Source organism: Haliaeetus leucocephalus, unplaced genomic scaffold, assembly GCF_000737465.1.
Source record: "Haliaeetus leucocephalus isolate CR32 unplaced genomic scaffold, Haliaeetus_leucocephalus-4.0 Scaffold0, whole genome shotgun sequence".
NCBI lineage: Eukaryota > Metazoa > Chordata > Aves > Accipitriformes > Accipitridae > Haliaeetus > Haliaeetus leucocephalus.
The window spans coordinates 8,871,854-8,877,853 of NW_010972436.1; the positions used below are offsets into that span (position 1 = coordinate 8,871,854).

A 6,000-nucleotide genomic window follows, 5' to 3' on the forward strand; every position below is an offset into this window, starting at 1 on the left:
TTTCCAAGAGAGGTTTCTCCTTGTCCCACATCTGTGAGCTTAACCACAGCATGAATAATGTTGTCCTAATTCCAGCTACAGTCAGCAGGCAACAGGTTACATTCGTCAAAAGTATGATATCTTCTGAGGCCGTCCATACAATATTCGCTATTGGAATTTTGTATACTTCAATTCAACAATAAAGACTAATCAAAGAGTATGATTTTTTTTTTCTTTGAGTACGTTGTTAGCAATAGCTAGAGTAGAAATGAATAACTACATTGCTGAAGTAGAGGCTACTTTTCTCCTATAATGGAATGAAGAGTTGCTGTTTTCATCATACTCATAAGCATCTAGTGAAGCTTATTTTGCATAACTGATTGCAAAGGCTAGTGAGCAGAGAAACTTCTTCTACACTGATATAGCAAAGGGACGTAAAGTCTCTGTTTTCTGCAAAGAACTAAGTTCTGGGTTGTTCCTCCCCCCCGGCCCGTATGCTCTGTCACCACTCCTGGAGTAACCTGCTCCTCAATAGGTATGGCACAGCTCCTGAGTAATGTCAACACTCGTGTAATGACCCCAGTGTAATGTATTGTAAATGTAGCAAATGTGTTCTAAACACAGCAATGGCAAATCTGGGTTCACACAGAAGATACCAGTTTGGTGCACTGTGGCAGATTCATAAATAAGTACAGTCTCTAGAGGATACCATAAAGTGTACAGTGATACTCACCGGACAATATAACTACAATCATCCACATGTTACTGCCTTAATTTACATACTACTAATACCATGCACACTAAATAGTTAGATGACTAACTGTTGGTCATTCTGAATGCACACATGACATAACAGGTTAGGTATTCTGTATGACAAATGTTTCAGATAAAAATAAGAAAAGCAGATGTGCCTCACAGCAGAGAAAAGGTGTATTTTGGCCAAGTGATATTGGTAAGAATGACAGAAACAACTCTTGTAGGTAGGAATGGCTAGTTTTGTACTTCCCATTTGTTAATTGTTTTCTGTCAGTAACTGAGTGAGCTATGTTGTGGACACTTGCAGACAAAAATAGAAATCAGTGCTGGTTTTACATTTATCACATGCTGACTGTACCTCACTCCCATCTACTTATGAAATTTCTGTGGGCAGAAGCAGCTTTGGTCACTGTTGTTTGTCTAGCAGCTAATTTTTCTGTTTTGCCTCCATTACTTGTCGAGCACTTCCTTTTACACACCTGTGTAGATTTAAATAAATACATAAAAATAAAAATTCTGTAGGCATCTGCAGGATCACAAAAGATGATTAACATTTCAGGACATTTTCTTGATGTTCAATCTGCCTTTTAATGCAAATCTTTTTAACATAAACAAGACTGGCACTTAAATTATTAAATCTACAGAAGTGCAGGGGAGATGCCAAATGGATATTTAGTACTTAATGCTCTCAATGCTGCTAGATTAACATCACATATGATTTAATTGTTTTTTTAACCTTTTATCAGGTTCAGTATAAAACATGAGGGCTCTTGAGAAAAGTGAAACCAATACAGTATATTGACAAAAGCTAACAGCTTTCAAAAATAAAAATGCAGAACATTGCTTTATACTGAACAACCTTAGTCATTATGAAACATTAGTAATTACTGCTATTGAGGGAAAAAAAAAGAAAAAAAGGAAAGAAAAAAAACCAAACCCAACAGATTTCAGCATTCAGTTTTCCACATGTATCAAAGCCCTCTTTGAAAGTACAGATTGTTGGAACTTTTTCTTTCCAAGCTAATGAGAAGCTGTGTTTATGCTTGTTCTTGGAGGTCACGGACTCGATTCCCTCCTGCAAAGCTCTTCTCCTGTCATTTGCCCCTACCCAAGAGCCGTATGCAGTAGCGATGCATTAGAGTGATAGAGTTTCTCTATCTCAGACTGGGGAAAATAATTGCACAAGTAAGGAATCAGCTGCCAGGAGGAAAATGAGCAATCAAGTACACATCTGTACCTGCAGTTGCTGAGGCAAGCGGCTCTGGTGCGGGCACGATCTGCAGTGGAGTGCTCCAGCACAGTGTGCGGGGGGGTCCCAAACTGGGGGAACCTCAGGAGGAGCCAGGAGAGCTGCTGGGAGCCTGCAGCTGGCTAGCCACCAGGAGCACCGCCAACAGGACGGGCAAACAGGCCCTGGTGCAGCAGCCAGGGCCTGGCGTGGCAGTTTGCGCAGCAGTTCACGCAGAAGGGCGGGCAGGCAGGGCGCTGAAGCCCTGCCAGCTCAACCAGGGAGCGACGGTATCCACCCAGCAGAAAGCCACGGTGGCCTCTCTAAGCGGCTGCCCAGACAGAGCTCGGGTGGGAACGCGCTGCCGCCCAGGTGCCAGGCTGCGGGCTGTGCCCTACTCTTATGCCAGTAGCGGACGGCAGCAGTGAGCGCACCAGTGGGAGAGGCTTCCAGGTACAGAACTGCTCCGCTTGGTGACAGAGCTCCGGGAGGAGGTGAGTAGGTTGGGGAATATCAGGGAGTACAAGAGAGAGAGAGACTACTGGAAGGGCACCCTACCTCCCCTGTGACAGGCCCAACAGGCAGACAGGATGCATGATACGGAGGATTCCCTATCCTCTCTCCACCTGGCTGAACACAGTGATTTAAGGGATAGGGGGGCAAAGGCGACAAGTTCCTGTCCGGCGCAGCAGGCACATCTCCTCTGTGACTACCCCACTTTTGCAGGTACCCGTGCATAATAGGTACGAGGCTCTGCGAGTGGAACCGAACAATAATGAGGATGATGGTTCGTCTAACAGGGAGGTGTCACCAAGGTTGTGTCAGCCTACACCCTTCATCAAAACTGCTCCCATAAAGAAAAAAAGACGGGTCATTGTCATAAAGAGACTCCCTTCTGCAGGGAACAGAATGCTCCATATGCAGGCCAGACCCACGTCTTAGGGAAGTCTGCTGCCTCCCTGGGGCCCGGGTTAAAGACATGAAAAGAAAGCTTCCTACCCTGGTACGGCCCTCAGATTATTATCCATTGTTGATTTTTCAGGTAGGCAGCGATGACGTTGCAACAAGAAGTCCAAGGGCAATGAAGAGAGACTTCAGGGCCTTGAGACAACTCCTTAAGGGATCAGGAGCACAAGCAGTGTTCTCGTCTATCCTTCCAGTTGCAGGGAATGATGAGGGAAGAAACAGGAAGAGCCAGCAGATCAATACCTGGCTCTGAGCCTGGTGTCATGGGGAGAATTTGGGGGTTTTTGATCATGGGTCAGTTTATACACCAGGCCTGCTGGCAACAGATGAGGTACACCTGTCTCAAAGGGGGAAAAGAATCTTTGGACAGGAGTTATCAGGGCTCATTGAAAGAGCTTTAAACTAGATTTGAAGGGGGAAAGGGATAAAACCAGGCTCACTAGAGATAAGCCTGGGAGCGGCACACCGGTGTTTGAGGGACAGTGTGCTAGTGAGGTCCTTCGGTCTGCCGTCTCAGTGGAGGTAGGGGATGGTGATCCATGTGGCAGCAAAGACACAAGGGTTATTGATGTGTTAGAAACCATGGAAGCGCCTGAGAATGGTCATGTAGGAATTAGGGCTTCTCCCCCCAGAAAGGTGGTGGGATCAATAGCCCAGCTGAAGTGCCTCTACACCAATGCACGCAGCATAGGCAACAAACAGGAGGAGCTGGAAGCCATTGTACAGCAGGAAAACTATGACATATGCCATCACAGAAGCGTAGTGGGATGACTCGCACAACTGGAGTGCTGCAATGGATGGCTATAAACACTTCAGAAGGGATAGGCAAGGAAGGAGAGGCGTTGGGGTGGCCCTGTATGTTAGGGAGTTTTTTGATTGTGTAGAGCTTAATAATGGTGACGATACGGTTGAGTGTTTATGGATAAGAATTGGGGGAAAGGCCAACAAGGCAGATATCATGGTGGGAGTCTATTATAGGCCACCCACCCAAGATGAAGAGGCAGACAGAATATTCTGTAAGCTGGGAGAAGTCTCACAATCACTAGTCCTTGTTCTTGTGGGGGACATCAACTTACCAGCTGTCTGCTGGAAATACAATACAGCAGAGAGGAAACAGCCTAGGAGGTTCCTGGAGTGTGTGGAAGACAACTTCCTGACACAGCTGGTGAGTGAGCCAGCTAGGGAAGGTGCCCCACTGGACCTGTTGTTTGTGAACAGAGAAGGACTTGTGGGTGATGTGATGGTTGGAGGCCATCTTGGGCATACCAATCATGAAATGATAGAGTTTTTGATTCTCAGAGAAGTAAGGAGGAGGGTCAGCAGAACTGCTACTTTTGACTTCCAGAGGGCAGACTTTGGCCTGTTTAGGAGCCTAGTTGACAGAGTGCCTTGGGAGGCAGTCCTGAAGGGCAAAGGAGTCTAGGAAGGCTGGACAGTCTTCAAGAAGGAAATCTTAAAGACACAGGAGCAGGCCATCCCCATGTGCTGAAAGACAAGACGGAGGGGAAGAAGACCAGCCTAGCTGAACAGAGAGCTTTGGCTGGTACTCAGGAAAAAAAGGAGAGTTTATGACCCTTGGAAGAAGGGACAGGCAACTCAGGAGGACATTAGAAAAGCCAAAACCCAACTAGAACTTAATCTGGCTACTGCCATAAAAGACAATAAAAAAATGTTTCTATAAATACATTAGCAGCAAAAGGAGGGGAAACACAGTGACAAAGGATGAGGAAAAGGCTGAGGTACTTAATGCCTTCTTTGCCTCAGTCTTTAGTAGTAAGACCAGTTGTTCTCAGGGTATCCAGCCCCCTGAGCTGGAAGACAGGGACAGGAAGCAGAATGAAACCCCCATAATCCAGGAGGAAATAGTTAGTTACCTGCTACACCACTTAGACACACACAAGTCTATGGGACTGGATGGGATCCACCAAGGGTACTGAGGGAGCTGTCAGAAGTGCTCACCAAGCCACTTTCAATCACTTATCAGCAGTCCTGGCTAACCAGGGAGGTCCCAGTTGACTGGAGGTCAGCAAATGTGACGCTCATCTACACGAAGGGACAGAAGAAGGATCCAGGGAACTGCAGGTCTGTTGGTCTGACCTTGGTGCTGGGGAATGTTATGGAGCAGATCATCCTGAGTGCCATCACACGGCAGGTATAGGACAACCAGGTGATCAGGCCCAGTCAGCATGGGTTTATGAAAGGCAGGTCCTGCTTGACCAACCTGATCAACTTCAATGACAAGGTGTCCTGCTTAGTGGATGAGGGAAAAGCTGTGGATGTTGTCTACCTAGACATCAGTAAAGCCTTTGACACCATTTCCCACAGCATTCCTCTGGAGAAACTGGCTGCTCATGGCTTGGATGGGTGTACTCTTCACTGGATAAAAAACTGACTGGATGGCCAAGCCCAAAGAGTGGTGGCGAATGGAGTTAAATCCAGTTAGCAGCCAGTCACAAGTGGTGTTCCCCAGGGTTCTGTACTGGGGCCAGTTCTGTTTAATAACTTTATCAATGATCTGGACGAGGGGATCGAGTGCGCCCTCAGTAAGTTTGCAGATGACACCAAGTTGGGAGGGAGTGTTGATCTGCTTGAGGGTAGGAAGGCTCTACAGAGGGATCTGGACAGGCTGGATTGATGGGCTGAGGCCAATTGTATGGGATTCAACAAGGCTAAGGGTTGGGTCCTGCACCTGGGTCACAACAACCCCATGCAATGCTACAGGCTTGGGGAAGAGTAGCTGGAAAGCTGCCTGGCAGAAAAAGACCTGGGGGGGCAGGTTGACAGCCGGCTGAATATGAGCCAGCAGTGTGCCCAGGTGGCCAAGAAGGCCAATGGCATCCTGGCTTGTATCAGAAATAGTGTGGCCAGCAGGACTAGGGAAGTGATTGTTCCCCTGTACTCAGCACTGGTGAGGCTGTGCCTCAAATCCTGTGTTCAGTTTTGGGCCCCTCACCACAAGAAAGACATTTTGGTGCTGGAGCGTGTCCAAAGAAGAGCAACGAAGCTGGTGAAGGGTCTAGAGCACAAGTCTTATGAGGAGCAGCTGAGGGAACTGAGGTTGTTTAGCCTGG

At 47.2% G+C, this 6,000-nt stretch overlaps 1 protein-coding gene across 1 annotated transcript in view; it reads left to right on the forward strand.

The window, feature by feature from the left end:
- Positions 1 to 6,000, forward strand: part of MALRD1 (MAM and LDL receptor class A domain containing 1) — a 295,191-nt gene that overhangs the window by 272,249 nt on the left and 16,942 nt on the right. The gene's annotated exons all lie outside the window — the stretch shown is intronic.